This window comes from Bacillus rossius, chromosome 1 (assembly GCF_032445375.1).
Source record: "Bacillus rossius redtenbacheri isolate Brsri chromosome 1, Brsri_v3, whole genome shotgun sequence".
In the NCBI taxonomy this organism is placed as follows: domain Eukaryota; kingdom Metazoa; phylum Arthropoda; class Insecta; order Phasmatodea; family Bacillidae; genus Bacillus; species Bacillus rossius.
In genome coordinates, this window is record NC_086330.1 from 307,670,720 (window position 1) to 307,692,093 (window position 21,374).

At 37.4% G+C, this 21,374-nt stretch overlaps 1 protein-coding gene across 2 annotated transcripts in view; it reads left to right on the top strand.

Annotated features, from left to right (window-relative positions):
• The window catches only part of LOC134527874 (synaptic vesicle glycoprotein 2B-like), a 164,870-nt gene that overhangs the window by 90,677 nt on the left and 52,819 nt on the right, over positions 1-21,374 (top strand). The window lies entirely within an intron of this gene.

Sequence of the window (21,374 nt, forward strand, 5' to 3'; positions counted from 1 at the left end):
TATATTAATCACATCACAGATCTATGAGGAACACCTAGAGCACATTCACATCGTGTTAACCAAGTTGAGTTTAGCTGTAATGACCGTGAAATTACGAAAGTCAGTATTCTGCCGTGAGGAACTACCATTTTTGGGTCATTTGCTAACACCAACAGGGATACGGACCGCGCCAGATAAACTCAAGGCAATCCAGGATTTCCCGCCACCGATTAATGTCAGACAACTTAGGGCATTTCTAGGTATTGTCGGATTTTACTGTAACTACTCGGATAAGGTAGCGAACATGGCAATACCATTGTTTGAGCTTTTTAAGAAAAATAAAGCCTGGAAGTGGCAGTCCGACCAACAGGAAACTTTTGAAGGTCTTAAGAAATTATTTATGACAGAGCACATCATATATCATCCGGTATTAGGCAGAGAATTCGTCGTATATACAGATGCATCAGACTATGCCCTAGGATGTAAATTAGCTCAGTGTGATGATAAGGATGTGAAAAAGACAGTCGCTATGGCAAGTCGAACGTTGAACCAAGCTGAAAGAAACTACACGGTGACCGAAAAGGAGGCTCTCGCTATCGTGTGGACCTTGCAAAAGTTCCGGGACTTGTTACTTGGAGAGTAGGTGAAAATAAAAACAGATCACCAAGCATTAACATTTTTGAAAGCCGGCAAGATGTTCGGGAGTAGACTCACTGGATGGTACCTATTACTTCAGGAATACGACCTAGAGACCAGCCACATCAAGGGAGCCGACAACACCACTGCCGACCTTTTGAGCCGTATGCAAGACTTGGAAGTTAGCAAGTTAAGGTCAGAGAAAAGAACTAAGGAGTTCATAGTATCATCTACTTCCGTAGATGATTTCTTGAAAAATCCAAGACTCGCCAACATGTTGCAGGACATGCATACTTAACAACTACAAGATGTCTATTGTCAAGAAATCCGGCGAAAATTGCAGGCAAAGCCTCCAGAACACAGAATACATCGCCATTTTTGTGTGTCATCAGATGGAACATTGTTTGCACACTATGAGAATAAAATAATGTTTGAGGAAAATTGAAAACCAGTCATCCCTACAGAATTAAGAGACCTAGTGACATGGGAAGTACACGTGACTTTGGGTCACGTGGGCTCTAAGAAACTATCCAATGCTATTCGTCGACAATTATTCTGGCCCAATATGCCGAAATCGGTAGCAAAAGTCACCGCATCATGTGACCTTTGTCAGAAGGCAAAGCAGACGCCAGAACACCTGCATGGCGAAATTCAGCCAATTTTACCTGATAAACCGTTACAGCTAGTATCTGTAGACTTGTTCGGACCGCTGCCTAGACCTAGGTCAGGGGTACAACATGTATTCGTAATATTAGATGTTTACTCTAAGTACACAAAATTGTATGCCATCAGAAATGCCACGGCGAAAACAGTATTCATAAAAATAAAATCATTTACGGAAGCCATCCGTAAACCACAGGTAGTCCTATCCGATCGAGGTACACAGTTTGCTAGTGAAATTTGGCAACAAGGAATACATAAGTTAGGTGCGATTCCTACAACTACATCTGTACGTCACCCGCAAAGTAATACCGTCGAGAGAAAGATGAAATCAATAGGAAATATATTACGAACATACTGTCACAAGACACATCAGGCTTGGCGAGACCAACTGCCATTTGTAGAGTGCATACTCAATCATACCATTCATGCATCTACTGGAATGACACCTCACGAAATACTTTGTATGGAACCATCGACAGCAATACTACCATCGTATTTACCAAAGTGGGACGACCCCGAAGGAGACCAGACCTTACCAACGGGAGAAGATATAGAACAGCTTGTCAATGCTAGACTACGAAGGGAAGCAGAAATACGTAAGAAGCGGAAGCCTGCATCACGCCAGAGCAAATTAAAGGTCGGCGACCTAGTACTGCGGAAACCCGCTAAAATTAGTAGGAAGTGGGAAAATGTAGCTAAGAAACTTTTTCTGTTGTACGAAGGACCTTTCAAGATTGTCGGAATCACCAAGGAAAACTGTTACACGCTAGCGGATGCAGAAACAGAACAAGTAGTGGGACGTTATAATATAACTAGTCTACGAAACTACACGACGCCAGTAGTACAAGACGTCAACAAAAGAACATAAATTACAGTCGCAGTAGAGGAATTACAAAAAAAAAAAAAAGTACTCTCAGCTGGAATAGAAAATTTATCTATGAACCTCCACAGTTTGAGATATTTATTGCAAGCTATGCAAAGTGTGATATGACATGGGTTATGAAGTTATGTTTGGTCGTATTCAATTACCTCTGCTGAACAGAAGATTTCAGCAAGGAATGTTTAATGGAGATTTAAGTGTCATAGATCTTCGTTGTTAAGAGCAGTTTTTTTTCTGGGTAATTGCCTAGTTATCAGACTGCTAGCTTGATATTTTGCTGCTTAATAGTATGATTTGATGACACGGCCCATAACGTAATCCATGTTTACACTCATAGCTATCTATTATTTTGGCAAGATTCTATATTTTGTTGTAACAGCTGAAATACTGTTTATAGTCAAGGTGGATATGCTAAACTGTATGGTTGTACAAGTTCGTATTTACAGCCGAAAAGGTATTGAAGGCTAAGATATTCGTTGATGTATCACTATTGTTCTGAGATAATTTGAAATTCACTAAGGTTCATGGATAAGCTAGCAATGGAAGTTGAAGTACACAGCAAACACAGCATAGCTACAACATTATGTTTAATTATGTTAATATACCTATCTCTTTGACTTACCTTGTGCAAGAGACCCTTCAGGCTATGAAACTTTTGAATTATATTTATTGTTTGTTGTGATTAAACGTAAACATTATTAGTATGAGAGACAATATATGTTATTATTTAGTAAGTTAATGTTAGTAATAATAAGTTATGAAGAATTAAGAACCATAACACATGCTTTAAATTATTGCATCAAGATCATAAATTTTATTCGGTTGGAGGGGATAAAGGCTGGCTAACTATAAGCACGATGATATGCTGGAACACTATTTAGTGTGATAGTTATATTTGTGGACTCCTAAAGTGAAAAGGTACGACTAGACCGAATTTAGTGAACAGTTGTGTCCGACGGAATTCTGTGCATAATTAGTGCTACGTGATACGAGTAACAGCTACATGACGTTTCTACCCACTGGTAATGGATCGTGGACTATCATCAACGCAGTGGACGCTTGACCAAGGTGTGTCGCAGTGAGTTTCACCATTTTCGATGCCTGGCTGTCTCGTCAATCAAATACCAACTTTACCCCGTTGCCTTCAAGTGGTAATGGTGACAAGGCAGTGGACATCACGTCTAGCACCAGCATAAAACGCAGTTCCGAGTAACCTGCCGCTGCATAACAAGGTCGTAATGTACCTTCAGGTAATGTACTACCATGTCTCAGTTGATACACTCCCAATGACACTTCTGCAGTTTGTGAATTGATAAACCGCAACAACAACGTCCGTATCGCAGACGGCTATATCTTCTTCTTCTTCTCTTATCTCTTTTTCTCTTTATATATATATAATGAAAATGGTCTTCGTTTGAGGCTCAATCACGCCTAAACCACTGATCGTATCGACATGAAACTACCATTATTCGATGCGAAATTTTTCCTAGATGGTTTATGGCTATTTATTTTTTGAATTCTAACGTTCCTTCATTTTTTTATTGCTGTTTTACTTTTATGAACATTTATCCCGCTAATAAAAACAAAAGACAAGCGTTTTCTCTTGATTCTTTTGTTTTCATGGATTTCAACGGAGTTTACTAAACGGATTATGTTCTTTTACATTCAGCTAAGAAGCCACAGCGAAGCGTGGCAGGGTACAGCTAGTATATATATATATAAAGAAGTACATCTAGAGTCTACAGTACAACCTGCACCGAATAAGTACTGAGTGTGGTGTAGTGTGTTGTGTATGATCCATTTTGACCTGACCGTATTCTGTGTTATGTTAATGTTGACTTTAACATTATTCTTGTCTACCAGATGCGGGTTAAGAATAACATGAAAATAAGAACTGTTTTCTCAATTATTTTTTTAATGGAAGCGGCATCTGAGCGGGTAATGACCTCTCAGAATAAACAAAAATAATATACAAATAATTTTATATGTATAAAACTATGTAAACATGTGTTAAAGACTGATATAAGTTAATTCAATGACATTGTGATACCTAGTTATAAAGTTTTGGGACCATTTCATAGCAGCAGTAATACAAACAGTGTGCTGTTACTATTTTCATAATGCACAGAAAGTTATGACTTATTTTAATGATACTATTATTTATAAAGTCTTATTATTTTGATTGTTATTATTATTATTATTATTATGAAATTTTATTATTTAATTTGTATATTGTTCGCCCGCAAAAGTTATTTAAATATATTTTTATTAATTATGTATATCTACGAGAGCTATGCTCTATGACCTGAAATGGACTTATATGGACAGTCAATTGAGTATACCCCTCTAAGGACTAATGAACTTAACGAATTAACGATGATTTTATTCGGGGTATTACTTAAAGAAATTTTCATTGTTGGAAATTTTCGTTTTAAATTTACCGCATTTTTGTGTTTTCAATTGTATTAATAAGTGTTATTTACAGTATTTATATTGTAAATTACGCTAACCGATTTTGGTTTCGGCCAATGAGAGGCCGTGTTTTAGATGTGAGGCGTCTAGAACGTCTTAATTAAGAAGTTGGTTGTAAGAAGGCGTCTGATGCCGACGCAAAGGCGCGAGGCCTATTTTAAATTTGAAATATAGCTAGCTAGATTATGCCATCCGACACTCAGGATGAGCTTAAACGACGTATAAGTAAATAATGTGTAAGTTTACAAGGGCATTTTCTGACGGATGTGTTATTAGGAGTGAAAATCTGTAAGTAAAGATCTTGCATTTTGTATCGCCCATTGACATACCCAGCTGTATGTAATTTCTTCGTGAATCACTTCGATTTGACTACAAACTGATTAGTTTTCACGTAAAAGGTGTCAATTATTCTGAACTACGTAATGAAATGATATTTCCAAGATTTAAATTATTATTTTATTTTGTGATACCCAGAGGTGAAATGGGAGTACAAGTTTCGTGTCTCTACCATATAAACTGAGTTAAGCCAAGGCAAATACGAACCCAAATATAAACATAAATAGTAATTATACTAATTAATTGTGCTATGATTTCAAACATTTTTCTGTTATGTAAGAATGCGTCCGTAAAAACATCATTTGATTGATTTTCTGAACTTACACTAACGAACTTTTGTGAACGATTCATGTGTGCTACGTATTTTCCTGATGTTTTATTTACATAAGCGTATATCCACGAGTCATGTTCAGTATCGTTAGGATTGTTTTTCTGTGGTTTTTTTATCTAATTATATTAATATTGATTTTTATCTCTACACCTATGTTAGTTGTCCCTGATGAATAGCCATTTTATTCTTAATAATAAAAACCTGAATTTTATCCCTATGTGTTGATATATGTTACCTAGCTACCTGTGTCCAAGAGTGTGTGTTTTATGATAAATAACATTTTATGCATGTTTCTAAGGGTCAGAGTACAATAGCATAACAGTACCATTGACATATATATATATGTATATCTATATTTTTTTGAAAAATAGTGACAGCCAGTGTATATCGTCCCGACAACACACACACAACAAAAGGGTCTATTTATAAATCAACGAGTACTATTAATGGTACTGGCGCCAGCAGTAAGCATACACCAACAAGTTTAGCAGCAGTACAGTAGAGAAAGTGGCGCACATAAACGTGGGGCCCGAGTGTGTTGACACTGAGTTGTCACACCTTATTTCAAGTTGTCATTTGATCCTGCATAGTGTATCTAATCTATTATAATAACATGGCACACAACCACCCCACATACTCGCTCAGGAGTAGGCGTGACAGTGTGTGTGAAGACTGCGATAACACAGGGAATTCAGGAAGTGACACGGCGACATCATCAGCAGGGGGTTCACCAGGGAACACTTGTGTGGAGGGACCTAGTGATCACTCTACCACCGTGACTGAGAGGTTAGGGCGGCCCATGTCACCAGCAACAGGGGAGCAGGAGGAAAGGGAGGCCACTGTCCCTAACATCACACCATTGCCAGATAATACTGCTACATCACCTGTGACACTGGAAGCACTCATGCAGTTATTACGGCAGAATAATACTCAAATGGAGCATCATAATGCATCCCTAAATGTGAAATTAGAGCAGAACAATGCGAAACTTGAACAGAACAATACTCAAATGGGGAGGCTTACGACTCAGTTGGGAGCGCTGAGGGATCAGACCAACTCAGGATTAAAGAGCCTGGAACACAGCATTGAGGTTAGGCTGGCCCAGCAACACGAACAGGTCCAGCAGATATCTGAGCAGGTATCACAGAACAGTAGTCGTGTGGACAGTCTGGAGACTCATGTAACATCCATACGAAACATGATCTCGAATGAACACCAGGGACAAGCTAGCGCTAGGGAGGAGGTGCGAGGACATCTCCAGCATCTCGAACATAGACTGGAGGACATGGAGGTGGCTACTGCCACACTAAGAGATAGAATCGAGCACCTTAGTGTACACCCCAGTCCCAGGAGTGAGTCAGCTGACCGCCAAGCTCATGTACCGTCACACACAGCCCCTGTGTCAACTGTACCGACTGCCCCAGTAGACAGGCAACCATACCCCAGTGAGATGTACACAATTCCACTGCTACCCATCCACAATCATCCTACCGTTCAAATGGATCTGCCCAGAGAAACCCCTGTATTGAGCCCATCCAACATTGATGCGGCCACGCTCATGCACCATCCAGCTAAGCATTGGGCAGAAGCTATGCCCACGTTTGCTGGCAGAGCTACAGAGAACCCCATCCGTTTTCTGAAAAGATTTGAGGAATACACCTCAACCTTTCATTTGAGGGATACAGAGATACTGAAGTGTCTCAACAGCGCCCTGAAAGGACCGGAATTTTACTGGTGGGAGATGCTGAGTGCATCAACGCATGGTTACGCCCAGTTCCAGTCCCTGTTCCACAACCAGTATTGGAACATCCGAATACAGAGTCACCTCCGTGCACAGCTTCACACGGAGAAGTATGACCCAAGGAAGTGCGCGTCCTTGGAAGCGCATCTATCAGCAATGTTTGAGAAGACACGCTACTTGGATCAGCCCATGACGGATGATGAATTCATCGCGGCCATCCTCACGCAGCTCCCACTCAAGTATCAGAAGCAGTTATCAGGCCTGCCGTACCGTGATGTAACAGAGTTCCGCGAGCGCCTTCTCAATTATGATAAACTTGAGAAAATGGACAGAGCACCCAATACCAAGGAGGAGAGTGAGAGGGTACCACAGCCCCACCGACAACAGCCCGTCCACAACTACTGGCAGAATCGCGAGGGAAAACCCAAGGAGCTTAGACAGGCAGCGGTGAACACAATGAACTGGCAGCCAAGAGGAGGAGGACCTAGCCGGAACGATCAATACCAGACAGGCTACAGGAAGACCCCCTATTACAAGAGGAAGACGTGGTGGTCCAACTCCAGGAATTACCACAGCGATGACGAAGCAAACCACCGCCGGAGGCAGGGGGACTACCGAGACAACAAGCGAAGATCATTCTCGCCAGAGTCACGGCCACCCAGGGAGTCAGCAGACCGCCGCCGGAGAGCATCGTCAGAAGACGAGCTGGAGTACTGCAAGAAGTACCGCCGTACCGACGAGCCCCGCTACAACGGCAAACCTGAGGACTACCGCCCGCCATATCACTATGCCCCCAGGACTCACGAGACGAGTGGCGGCCATGCCCAGAACAGCCACCTCTCGTACAACCGGAACACACAGATGACAACATTCCCACCACCATTTGCTGCACCATCTACATCTCAGCAGACGACGTACTACAACCAGGGACCAGCAAATCAGGTGGCAGCAGAATTCAAAGCTGCTGTGTCTGAAGCAGCAGGGAACCGACAGTGGAATCGTCAAGAAGGAGCCAGATCACCAGCTCCAGGGGGACGTGCCAACACTGGCACGTTAAACTATTAAGGATCTCTGTATGATCAACCCTGAATTTATACCCCATTGTGACAAGGAGCCCGAAAGGACAAGACTACCCACAGGAGAAGAAGTGGAAGCATTCGTAAGAATGAAGCTCACAGAAGAAGCTGATGTACGAAGAAGAAGGAAACCAGCATCCAAACTGTCTAAGTTTAATATCGGCGACCTTGTGCTCAAGAAGACATCTCCTGTCAGCAAGGCATGGGAGAATGTCACCAGGAAATTATTTTTGCTTTTCGACGGACCATATGTCATAACTGACATAGTTCAAGAGAACTGTTATGCTCTGGAAGACACATCTACAGGCCGACCAGTAGGCCGGTATAATATTTCGCAGTTGAGAGCCTACAAGAAACCTGTGTCCCAGTGAACAAGTTCGACACAAGCTAGTGAAACACCTGTATAGTACGAGTATAGGTACTATAACAGCTGAGCGCAATCGGAATGTCTAGGTCAGAGCCAGGACCTGACCAGTATGAATGTGAAAGGTATTAAATGGTTACTGTGTAATTTGATACGCCATGTGAGGCGTATTGCAACCACTGACAGGTACCTAATGTGTAGCGGAAGTGTGATACCCGCTTGGTACATTATCGTCGCTTCGATGCGAAGTGCAATTCCCGCTTATTATTGCCTGTAGTGAGGTGAAGTGAAATGCCACCCACACAGATGTAATGAATCTTCGAATTTAATAGTGTATTATGTGTATAATATTGTTTGTCAGTTGGTCTGCGTTATTCTTCGTGTGAGTATAAGTTCACTAACAGTAATACCTGAATCTATGTAATGAGATGCGCCTATCTGTAAGTACTATCATACTAACTAGCAAAAAGAAATGTCAAGCTTGTGTGTTGTCGACTAACTTGTGTGAGAGAAGTATGGCCTAGCTGTGTAAACATGGGTGAGCACTGTTCTACAAAGCATCTAAGAAGCACATGAACACTTTGCAACTACTAGCATAATAATAATAAGGTTACCTTGAATTACTGATGTGGTTACTCCAATTTTTCCGAAGCACAACACACCACTGAATTTATTAAGAATCGCCGAGATTTTTTTTTTTTTTTTGTTATTAAACACTGCTGGAGAAGAAGATGAAAAAATATATATATATATATTTTTTTTGCAAATTTAATACTTTTGTTTTACACGAATTCTATGATTGAAGTAGGGCTTTGCAAATGATCTCATAGGGTTGCATTCTGCCCTGAATGCAGAGTAGAAAAGTATGCATTCCTTTCGCATACAAATCCACTCAGTATTAGAAAGCTATTTCTTTAAATTAATTTGATTTGGTTATTTTAAATAATGATATTTATGAAATGATAACAAGATATATACGAGCGACTTTGTGTTATTTATTGTGAAAAAAAAAAAAAAAACCTATACAAAAGACTTTAATTTCATTCAACGTGGCACTTGAGATTTTGTTTGTTTATGTTTGTAATCGTCGAGTAGGCGAATATGATGTCAAACGAAGACCTGAAAAACTCAATGTCTAACAACTATGTCGCGGACTTAGTACACTGTTGCAGTAAATGTCAGCAGGCTGTATTATAAACAAGTACTAAGTTACTGCAAAATTGAGCCAGCCAGAAAAGAAAAATAGAAATTTTTTTTTTTTGCAAGCTATCATGAAAGCATTTTTTTTTGTTTCACTTAGCTTTGTCAGGATGGAATTATCCTTTGCATCGAGATCATGAATCTCAAGTTATTTTAATAAGAAACAATTCCTATCAGAGAAATTTCTGAATGATATGAATATACAGTCAGGATCCTGCGAAGTCCGCATCGGATGCCTGAAAACGAAACTAATGGTTGAGATGAGAGGGAGACTGCTATACATTTTCCAAACAGCTGTTTGCGTTATATGAGAACCCAGCTGATTACAGAAAAAAAAAATACTACCTTGCGAGAAGTGGTAGAAATAAAAGTTCAACAGACACTCGAGTAAAATAAAAGAAAGAAAAAGAAAGGCCGCCTTCGCCGAGCGGTAAGCTGCGATAAAAGAGAGATAAAAGAGAAGGAAACACTGTGCGTTCCCTTTCCAAGCACAAGTTACACATGATGCGTGTACTTAAACGAAATCAAAACTATTGTTGATTTGTTTGCTAACATAAACAAATGCTTTTAATTATGTAATATATGAAATGTTCCTTGAAGTGATATTGTAAATATGATTTTATGTATATGATATGAGATGTTAATGAGAATTATTAATTTTATCAATTGTTGATATTATGAAGTTATGAAAGATTGTGAGATGATGCTTATGGAAATGTACGAGATGCATAATGAAATTGTACATAGAATAAAACAGGTACAACCTGAAGGCATAAGGATGCTTAACAATGATGTAAACAAACCATTTCATTAACATGAAAATCAGTTTTGTTAGTTATGCTTGAATGTTATCTAGCTAATGATACCTATTGTTAAGATGTAATAATTTCACTTTGAAAGTTATTGAATGTTTAGCCTAAGTTACTATACTTATTATTTAATATCTGATGTTATTTGATCCCATTAGTTACTATTTGTTTTAATAGATTTAGTTTATACTGAACTGGCTTGTGGATAGGCTACGTTAAGCACAGAAGATGTCTTAGCCTGCCGACATTCGTGCGTTACAAGTGCACGATTTACACATGAGTGAAGAGTTTTAAGACTGTTTAATGACCGGGACACGTGTTAGTTAAAATGTACACAATACGGTTAGCAACGGCTGTGTACCTATCAGTGATGGGACCCGACGAGTGCGTCCTTGTGAGAAGTGGCGGTTCCGCCGACACGAGCAGCACCGCAGACGTCCCGACGCCGCCTCTCACGTGTTCGTGGGGTAGGGCGGCAGCTGCAGCCGCAGTCCGCCGCTGCAGATGTTCGCCGCGGAGCCAGGAGCCGTGGTGTCCGGTACTGCGAGCCGCCACACGCCAATCCCGCCGACGTGAGGTGTGGAGCAGGTGTTGGTGTTGGCCGCTTTGAGGTCGGGCGCTGTCCCGATGCCTCCTCAGCCGCCGCCGTGGATGTCGTTTGCACCGCGGGTGGACGTTGATCCACTGCCGTGACGTGTCCTGGAGAACGTCACATTGTTGACTCACATGTACATACACCCGTTACAGCCATATGAGATTGCTACTTACAGTAAGTATGTCCTCCCACGTCCCTCTCAACAGGAGCGGCTCAAGGGAGTAGACGCCGTCGGAGAGCTGCAGCAGGTCCAGCAGAGAAGATTTTGCGCGGGAAAACCCGTGGACCATTCGAGCGCAGGTCTGCTAGCGGCGACGACCCGATGCAAAGTTATTAAAATTGCGCGAATTGTCTGGTGTAACCGTCGAAAGGACGATAAAAAAAAAAAAAAAGAGGAGAAGAAGGAGCTCGGTCGCTCCAAGTTTTTTTTATGTGTGGTGCGCGAGCCGCTAGGCGACAAGGCTATTCGTTGTACATAGTGCGAGAGAGACGGTAAACTGCCAATCACATTGTACTGTTTTGAACAGGTCAACGATTGCAGTTCAATATGATTGACAAGGTCGGCAATTCTGTGCTGTTACTATTTTCATAATGCACAGAAAGTTATGACTTATTTTAATGATACTATTATTTATAAAGTCTTATTATTTTGATTGTTATTATTATTATTATTATTATGAAATTTTATTATTTAATTTGTATATTGTTCGCCCGCAAAAGTTATTTAAATATATTTTTATTAATTATGTATATCTACGAGAGCTATGCTCTATGACCTGAAATGGACTTATATGGACAGTCAATTGAGTATACCCCTCTAAGGACTAATGAACTTAACGAATTAACGATGATTTTATTCGGGGTATTACTTAAAGAAATTTTCATTGTTGGAAATTTTCGTTTTAAATTTACCGCATTTTTGTGTTTTCAATTGTATTAATAAGTGTTATTTACAGTATTTATATTGTAAATTACGCTAACCGATTTTGGTTTCGGCCAATGAGAGGCCGTGTTTTAGATGTGAGGCGTCTAGAACGTCTTAATTAAGAAGTTGGTTGTAAGAAGGCGTCTGATGCCGACGCAAAGGCGCGAGGCCTATTTTAAATTTGAAATATAGCTAGCTAGATTATGCCATCCGACACTCAGGATGAGCTTAAACGACGTATAAGTAAATAATGTGTAAGTTTACAAGGGCATTTTCTGACGGATGTGTTATTAGGAGTGAAAATCTGTAAGTAAAGATCTTGCATTTTGTATCGCCCATAGACATACCCAGCTGTATGTAATTTCTTCGTGAATCACTTCGATTTGACTACAAACTGATTAGTTTTCACGTAAAAGGTGTCAATTATTCTGAACTACGTAATGAAATGATATTTCCAAGATTTAAATTATTATTTTATTTTGTGATACCCAGAGGTGAAATGGGAGTACAAGTTTCGTGTCTCTACCATATAAACTGAGTTAAGCCAAGGCAAATACGAACCCAAATATAAACATAAATAGTAATTATACTAATTAATTGTGCTATGATTTCAAACATTTTTCTGTTATGTAAGAATGCGTCCGTAAAAACATCATTTGATTGATTTTCTGAACTTACACTAACGAACTTTTGTGAACGATTCATGTGTGCTACGTATTTTCCTGATGTTTTATTTACATAAGCGTATATCCACGAGTCATGTTCAGTATCGTTAGGATTGTTTTTCTGTGGTTTTTTTATCTAATTATATTAATATTGATTTTTATCTCTACACCTATGTTAGTTGTCCCTGATGAATAGCCATTTTATTCTTAATAATAAAAACCTGAATTTTATCCCTATGTGTTGATATATGTTACCTAGCTACCTGTGTCCAAGAGTGTGTGTTTTATGATAAATAACATTTTATGCATGTTTCTAAGGGTCAGAGTACAATAGCATAACAGTACCATTGACATATATATATATGTATATCTATATTTTTTTGAAAAATAGTGACAGCCAGTGTATATCGTCCCGACAACACACACACAACAAAAGGGTCTATTTATAAATCAACGAGTACTATTAATGGTACTGGCGCCAGCAGTAAGCATACACCAACAAGTTTAGCAGCAGTACAGTATAACAGACTGCAAAGACTATTATTTTTATTTTAATTCACATATTTGTCTATGCAATTTTTTTTCTTTTCTCAATGCACATGTTAACTGTTTTAATATTACCATTTTGTTTAGTTTATAGTTAGTTATAAGTGTTTCTCATTATTTTAAGCTTTATGGGAACTATACCTCAGGCCATAGAAAAATTTCTTAATAGTATGATTTGGATTGTTGAAAGGGGGGTTAATCATGGCAATCAGTATATGTCATACTAAATTAAGACATCATGATGGAAATAAATGATTGCAATAATATTTGTGAAGAATATAATGCTTACTATGAGTAAATTGAGGTGCATAAAACTAGAACTGAGGTGAGCTGATTATCTTCACTATTTATGAATATTGGTTTGACTGAATATATTGGATGGCCACAGAAATTGACTCTATGGAAGTAATCACCAATACCCAATATTTTTTTCTTACCATAACTTGTGCTAAAACCAGGAGTCTTGTAGACTTTACGAGTATCTGAATCTACCGAACCGAAGTCGAGGCAACATTGATATACGAGAATATTTATAGTTCAAATTTGTTTCTTAATAATTATCAAAAACAATAATATTCGATTAAATTTTAACTTTTGATAAAAGCTGGACCCCACATAACTTCCTGCTATTATACCTACAAAACTATAATTTGAAACATGTGTTTGGTTCATTATATTAGGTATATGATTGGTGTATTGGGCATTCCAAAACAGTGATATATACCAAACACCTTTACTATTTACATATTTGACAGACCTGCAATTAAACTCAATATATGCATATATTATGTAAATAAATAATAATTATGTAATAGTAAATTTAAATAGACACTGCATAGTAATTGCACACTACTAAAATGCACCCTTACAGTATAGGTTGTCTCCAACATATCTAAAAACGATAAATAGAATTATTTTTTGTTCTTCAACATTTTATTTATTTCCGGAAGTGCTGGAACGGTCTATTGTCTACATAAATAATATATTTTAATTAGTGATAAATTTTTGCCATTTATATTCCCATACAATATTGTTGTCAATGTATGTCAAACGCTACTTGTTACATTCATTACAGACATTTATTATTAATTATTTTATTTTCAAAGAGCTTTCTTATAGTAATAACGAGAGTGATAAATCTTCGCAAAGAATAAACAAGTAACAGTCCCGTGTTATTACAGATTGAAGTTTTATGTAACAGAGTTAGAGCTATAGTTCTGTCACAGAGAGTAGTCCTAAGTGGGGCATAGAGTTATATTTACAACATCTGAGAGTTCTATAAATTGTTATTGACAGTAATTTATTTCATGATTCCTTCCATTGATAATGAGTGCAATTCTCTTTCCACAAAATATAAAGTTTGGTCTTTACGAATGTGCAACCATTCACTTGCAATACCTGATGTGCTCTTTCAAGTTTCCATAATGTGTAAAAAGGGTAGTGTATGAAGACATGTTGCACTGTTACATATTATATTAAGGGTTATTATTACAATTGTGTTTTACATACCTATGAAACTTCAAGTTTGCATCATTTCATTAGCAAGTACAGCTGGGTGATGGAATATTAGCAGGATATGCTGCATGTGTTAACGATGTCACTGCCATGATGTGATAGATGCCATCAAGGTTTATGCTTTTGTCAAAATTGTATTGATGGAAGTTTTTCTAGTGCTGTGACTGTAGACAGTAATGGGGGTACTTTTTCTGATATCTCCGAGTTTGTAAGCGTCGCTGCCACCAGGATCTGTTGATGATGGAGTTGGCATTGCCGTTGTTGTAAGCGACATACCAGACTGAACCGAAGAAGCTTTAACTGCCGTTGGTACGGGCGTCATCGATGTCTACGTCGCTGATGCTACTGCAGCCATCGTGTGATACCGTAGTCATTCTGCAGGATTAAATATGTATTATAACTACTATGAAAGTCTATCTTCAACCTTCTACAATCAAAGAACAACTGGGAGTTTGTGATTCAGCATCAAAATTCACTGATAATACATTTATAAAACATAAGCACAAACCAAATGCTAATTATTCTGGCTAAAGCTGACTGTTCATATGATATGTGATCAACACTGTAGTTGCCTATTAACCTAAAAACTAATTTTATTACCGTTAGCAAAACATTCAATTAACCCCTTGTAAATTTACTCTACCACTTGTTCAATTAAAAACATTAATACAACCAACATTTTACGTTAGGTTCTTTGCTACTGGCGGCAGATTGGAATCCTAGTTAGCGGCTCGCTAGGTGATTTCAGATGAACAGAACAGAGAATACACTCACTGCTAGTAATCGTCGCTCTTCGCACGCACGACGACTCTGATACCCAGTCCGTTTCCACTCGCCGACCCGTTAGACTAAGATGTCACTTCCTGGTGATTTACTCGAACGTTCGCTCTGCATTTTTTGATGTGCTAGCAACTTCCTGAAGGTGGTCTGATGACCTGCTGTTAACCTTCTGTGTTAAGAGGCCACTCCAGTCCAGGAGGCATTTCAAGTTGGCATCTGAGAAGGGAGCAGGTAGTGGCCTGGCGTTTAGTTCCTTATAGCATTAAGCTCGAGTTCCTCGGATTAGTATAAGAAGGGAACCCTTACAACCAACCCGTCCTTCTGCTACATCTTAGGCTCAACGCACACGGAGCAACTGTTTTGTGACAAAAGTCGCAAAACGGTTGACCTCACAACGGTTTTTTGACCTTGACATCGCACGGGGGTGCGAAACCGCACACGAGGCGGTCGGTTTGAGAACAGTTTCAAACCAGTTACATGCAACCGTGGATCCCGGGTCGCAGTTGCGTTGCAACCTTCGTCTCAAACAGTTCCTCTGTGTAGACTGGGCCTTAGACATCACGACATGACAACATTCCAGCTCCCCTGCCGATACAGCTACACGTAAATTATTAAAATGAATACAAATGCGGCACTACCTAAATACGTATCTGTGTCCTTGCTAAAACATATACACGGCACCCTGCTGCCGGCTCAATGATTCAAGTCAAAGTCTGCCGGGGTACAGTCTCTCGTTTTTTAAAGTAATAATTTCGCATTTTTCCAATGTGACTCACGGATGAATGTCGATTTTTGCGCCGGATAATTTTATGTTAAAAAAATGTTCCCTTTTATGAGACAAAAAAAAAGTGTTCTTGGGCGCTCAGGCTTTTTCCGTATAACAATACGCAATATGGCAGTAATAAAACTTGCATATTATATGATTGGATCATTACTAATTTCAAGCATTTGAAAGAAAAGGCGTACACGCCTTAATTGCGCCAAATAAAGACGAAATAATTTAGAAATTGAATGCGTCGCATTATTGACATTGTGGACAAAACAAATTGTAAAGGGGAAAAACGGCAGAGATTCTGTGCTTGAAGTACGAAGGCAAACTAAATTTGTTTCGTAAACTTAATTAGGTATAGTGGAAACATATATGTACAGCTGTAACATGTGATATTTGTGCAAAGCAATTAACATGTTGCCAAAATTAATGTTTTTTTTTACTTGGTGAATGTTATTGCAGAATAAGTAAACAGAGTGAATGATAATTTTAATTAAATTTAATATTGTATGACTAGACTAGGTAAATGTAATTTTTTTTAAATTATCAAGCCCAATGTGGGTATCAATTAAAACATATTATGTTATATACATTTGTAGTGAGGGTAAATGGTAAGTATAGATACTCACTTGTAGGGAAACAAAAGTAGGGAAAATTAGTTAGGGCATAACTACGTTTCGTTTGGAACAAATTTTAGAACATTCTGTACCAATACATGCTCAAGGACAGATGTGTTTTATAAATGTCCCACAAACTAAATGTTTCAAGCTGAATATTTGTGTATAATTGGGACGTAAATAAGCTAATTGTCAATGAGCTAGTCTACATGAAGAACAGATTTGATCATTCGTGGACGATTATAGTGATTAAGAAGTTCGTCTTGAGTTCCCAGAACGTTGAATATATATTTCTAAAAGATAACTGGTTAAAAATCGTCCACTACGAGTAGGGCCTATAGAAATTTGATCGTTTTGACTTCAATAGGCCTTTGGAGAATTTAGGGTAAATAGAATTACGTTACTCTACACATCGCCAAAAGAAAGAATTTGAATGAACATCAAAAGTTTACGAAAAATATATACAACAGGAACTAAAGTCTCTTCAGCTAATTAACTAACGAAATATCATTCCTTGATTGACCAGGACAGAAGATATAATTTCATGAGGACAAGAAGATATCTTCAAAAGCGAACGGACGAAGCAGAAAACTTAACTACTCCAGTGATACTGTGATTTGATTCCCGTGAATATTCATTCATCGCAGATCGACAGTCAAAATCTTCTCGAGCAAGAAATTATGGAAACATCATCTTTCAAGTAAATTCCGATGGATTGATTTTGCCAAGGTTGGTCAAGTGGGACACATATCGGATGCATGAACTTCACTGCAATTAGAGCAATCAAAAGGTATATTGGTATAAGTATAGAGATATACCTATGACGAGGTACTTAAAACTAGGTTTACAAGTTTTCAAATGTTTATTGTGTTAAAGATTTCCCAAAGAGTAGGTAGCCCTGAAATATTTTAGGTAAAGAACTGAGCTAGTTTGAACCTATTAAATTTAATATAATTTACGAATGAAATCATATTGTATTCTCATAGGACATAATAACGTAATGGACGGTATTTCACATTGAATTGGAAGATAGTTCGTTGCAACTCGTAATAGATTTTCGCACTCATTTTAACTTCATTCTTCAATTATTAAATATATTAGTTCTTAATTAAAATCCGTAATTATTTTAAACCACTGTATCATTGAAATATCTCTCATTCGTGGAGTAGGTACTTTTTAATATTGTTAAAAGGTCCTATTGCAGAATTACATTAAGAAGATGAATATTACCGAATTTGATTTCCAAGCGTGGGGCTTATTTTACAGAACTTTTTATTCCATTAAATTAAACTGTATGTTATATTACAGGAATTGGCGCACAACGTCTTGGCTACATGAAAATAGATAATAGATATACACTATGCAAAAACCTCAATTCTTCGTTCCCCGAAACTGTATTTTCTTAGCATATAAAAATATTTCGAAATTTTAACAAACCGTAATATTTCATATGCAGGTATATATAAATCAGTAAATAAAATAGTAAATACGTCTCAATAAAATATATGTTTTTACAATAGGTGTAATGACGACCTGCCCATTAAAAACAGCCAAATTTTATTCAAATAGTGCATACATCATCTACAGTTCAACATACATAAGGCTTTCATTTATAATATCCATAAAAAATAAGCAAAAACAATAACTAAGTTACATTAAAATATATACATATATTCAAACAAAATGTGTCTATACATATGTGTAAATATATATGATGTTGTGAAAATCAATAATATTATACGATTAACTACATGCTATGATAAATCAATTCTCGGGCACAGGTGAAATAATTACATTTAAATGTCGATATTTGGAACATTTTACGCAATTGAAATGCATAAGTAAGAAATATAACAATTCAGGGAGAAAACCCATTAATATTTATTTCTAAATATAATTCAAAGTTTTGTTATAACACAAGTTGTTGCATGCTGTATCCGATACTTGGTTCAAACGTTATTACCACCTTGTCGTATGTTTGCGTCAAAGTGTGGTCGGGCAAGATCAAGTAAATAAAACACAAGAGATATTCATAATTACATTGCATGTGTGCTATCGTCGACCGGTATAGACCGTTATGCAATGATACACAACCGAACAAATGGTAGAACAAGTGTGAACCATTAGCTTAGCACAACAGGAAAAGTGACTATAATAGGAATGACCCATCTACAATCCCTTAAAATAAATACGCTCACTAGTCACCTATTCCCCCAACAAACATTCTGTACATAGTGTGTGTGGTGGCAGGTTATAAAAAATTACTTTTAAAATGTGTTTTCAATTTGCCCGTAAAGTGATTATGCTACTAAAATCTATTGTCAAAATGATCACCATTATATTGACTTACAAGTTTACAATATTATGTAACGAAACACTGAACAATGAATAAGCGATATAAAATTTCGTAAGTACATTAAAATGGAAATATCATTCCCCTTTATCGTTGAAATGGGGTGCAAACCAAAATTTTTGCCCTTACTCCGTACACATTGTCCTTTACCTATATATATATATATATATATATATATATATATATATATATATATATATATATATATTTATTTATATATATAAAGTCATAGTATTTTTTTGTGAAAAACCTGGATTCCTGTTTATTTGTTCTCTTTTAAATATTTTTTTCTTCAACATAATATACATTTATGAGATAATTACTTAATGCTTTAGGCACATCATGGTTTAGTTTTAAAAAATTTGTATTTACCATAAATAAAGTTAACGCATGGGATACACTGAAACTCTTATAATTTTATTTATTCAACATAAAACAAATACATTGAATAGGTGTTGTAACAATTCAGCATATTTACAGATATTTTGTTTTCATATTTTTTAATGTTATAAATATATTTTTTTAATGTATTTGTAGCAAGAGCAAAAATTTTGAACCCAACGATAAACATTTTGTCACCACACACAACCCCACTTATATTACATGTTACACTATTCAGATTTGACTGAATAGTATAAATTCGTACAGCGTAAAATTATTAAGAAAAAACTGAGTTATAATTAAATGGATATTATGTAATAGCAAAAAAGAAAGATTTTTATTCAGAGCATAATAACAATAAGTATTATCTGTAGGAATCCTTTCATTTATTATATTATTTGCAACTTTCCCTTGTGTAGAATGTAATGAGCACGTCTTTTTTTGATTTGGAAGTGGCAGTACACTGCTTTTATAAACTGTCCCAATGCGATTACGCTTGGTTATGGTTGGACTAGGTGAGAATTATTTTTTTCATTTTATGAATTGTAGGCGTTAATAATTTAATGGATGACAAGTTCTAGGAAGCTATGCTGTGAATTTAAAAAATCTCTGCCAAAGACAAAAAAAAGAATAATATTCTTTTAGTGGGCTTTTTGATAATAAGCTCAAAACAAATATGTACCCGTAAAGATACAGGATAAGTTTATGTATTTTACGTGTTAACTAGTGTAATATAAAGCGGTTTATTTGTTTGAAACCTAAATAATTAATGTGTAGTTACTGCCACAGCTAAGTGTTGGGCTTATAATGTAATATGTAACATATTTTAGAGCATATAATTAACTTTTTTCCCACAAATGTTTTACTGAAGAACACAATGTCACACGCACTTAGAATTCCAGTGTCCAGATATACTGTACATCGTGAAAAGCACGTCTCTTCTGGCGATATGCCTTCTCTTGCACTTCGTTCACAAATTTTGTTTGTTGACAAATGCTGCTCGCCTACTTGGCCTGGCCCGCTGACCCCTGGTGCCGGTATCCTGCTGGGACCATTACGAACCCCTACCTGATTATGTCGTTACTCGTATTAGGACGAAAGTGACTTATATCCAAGATACTGTATATATACTTATAAATTGTTTGCATTTTTTTTTTTTCACGACCATTCTATAATACACACACACACACATCGTAAACAATTAGGTTTAAAGATTATTTATTTTAGATTCCCGGACAGTTAACTTTTTTTACCAAAATATTTGGCATGTCTTTAAAACCGGCCATATTTCAAACCTAGACAATACACTTATGCATATTAGTAAAGAATAGTATAAAACCATAATTTATGCACGTTTTTGAAGAAACGGGCTTTGATAAGAGCATCGTTGTCTTACATATCAAGCAAGCATCATTTCGAAATCTATATTAGTTAATTATTTTTAAAGAAAATGAAAATAGCATTGAATCTTATGAAGTTAACGCGGGTTGCGTAGTGCCCCTGAAACACTGAAGTGGCCTCGCAGGCACCAACCCACTGACGTGCATGTATCCTATAGACCACACACGTTCTGGATAGCGATCTTACTCGCTGGTTTTCTCAACTCCTTACTGGATTGGTGGCGGCTGCAAGCGGCCCGATGACCAAATAGATACCTCCTGCTTGCTAGTCGTCCTCCTCACTCGCAGTCACCTGTCCGCTGTGTTGTGTGCATCTGGCAGATCACACATTTTCGTCGCTA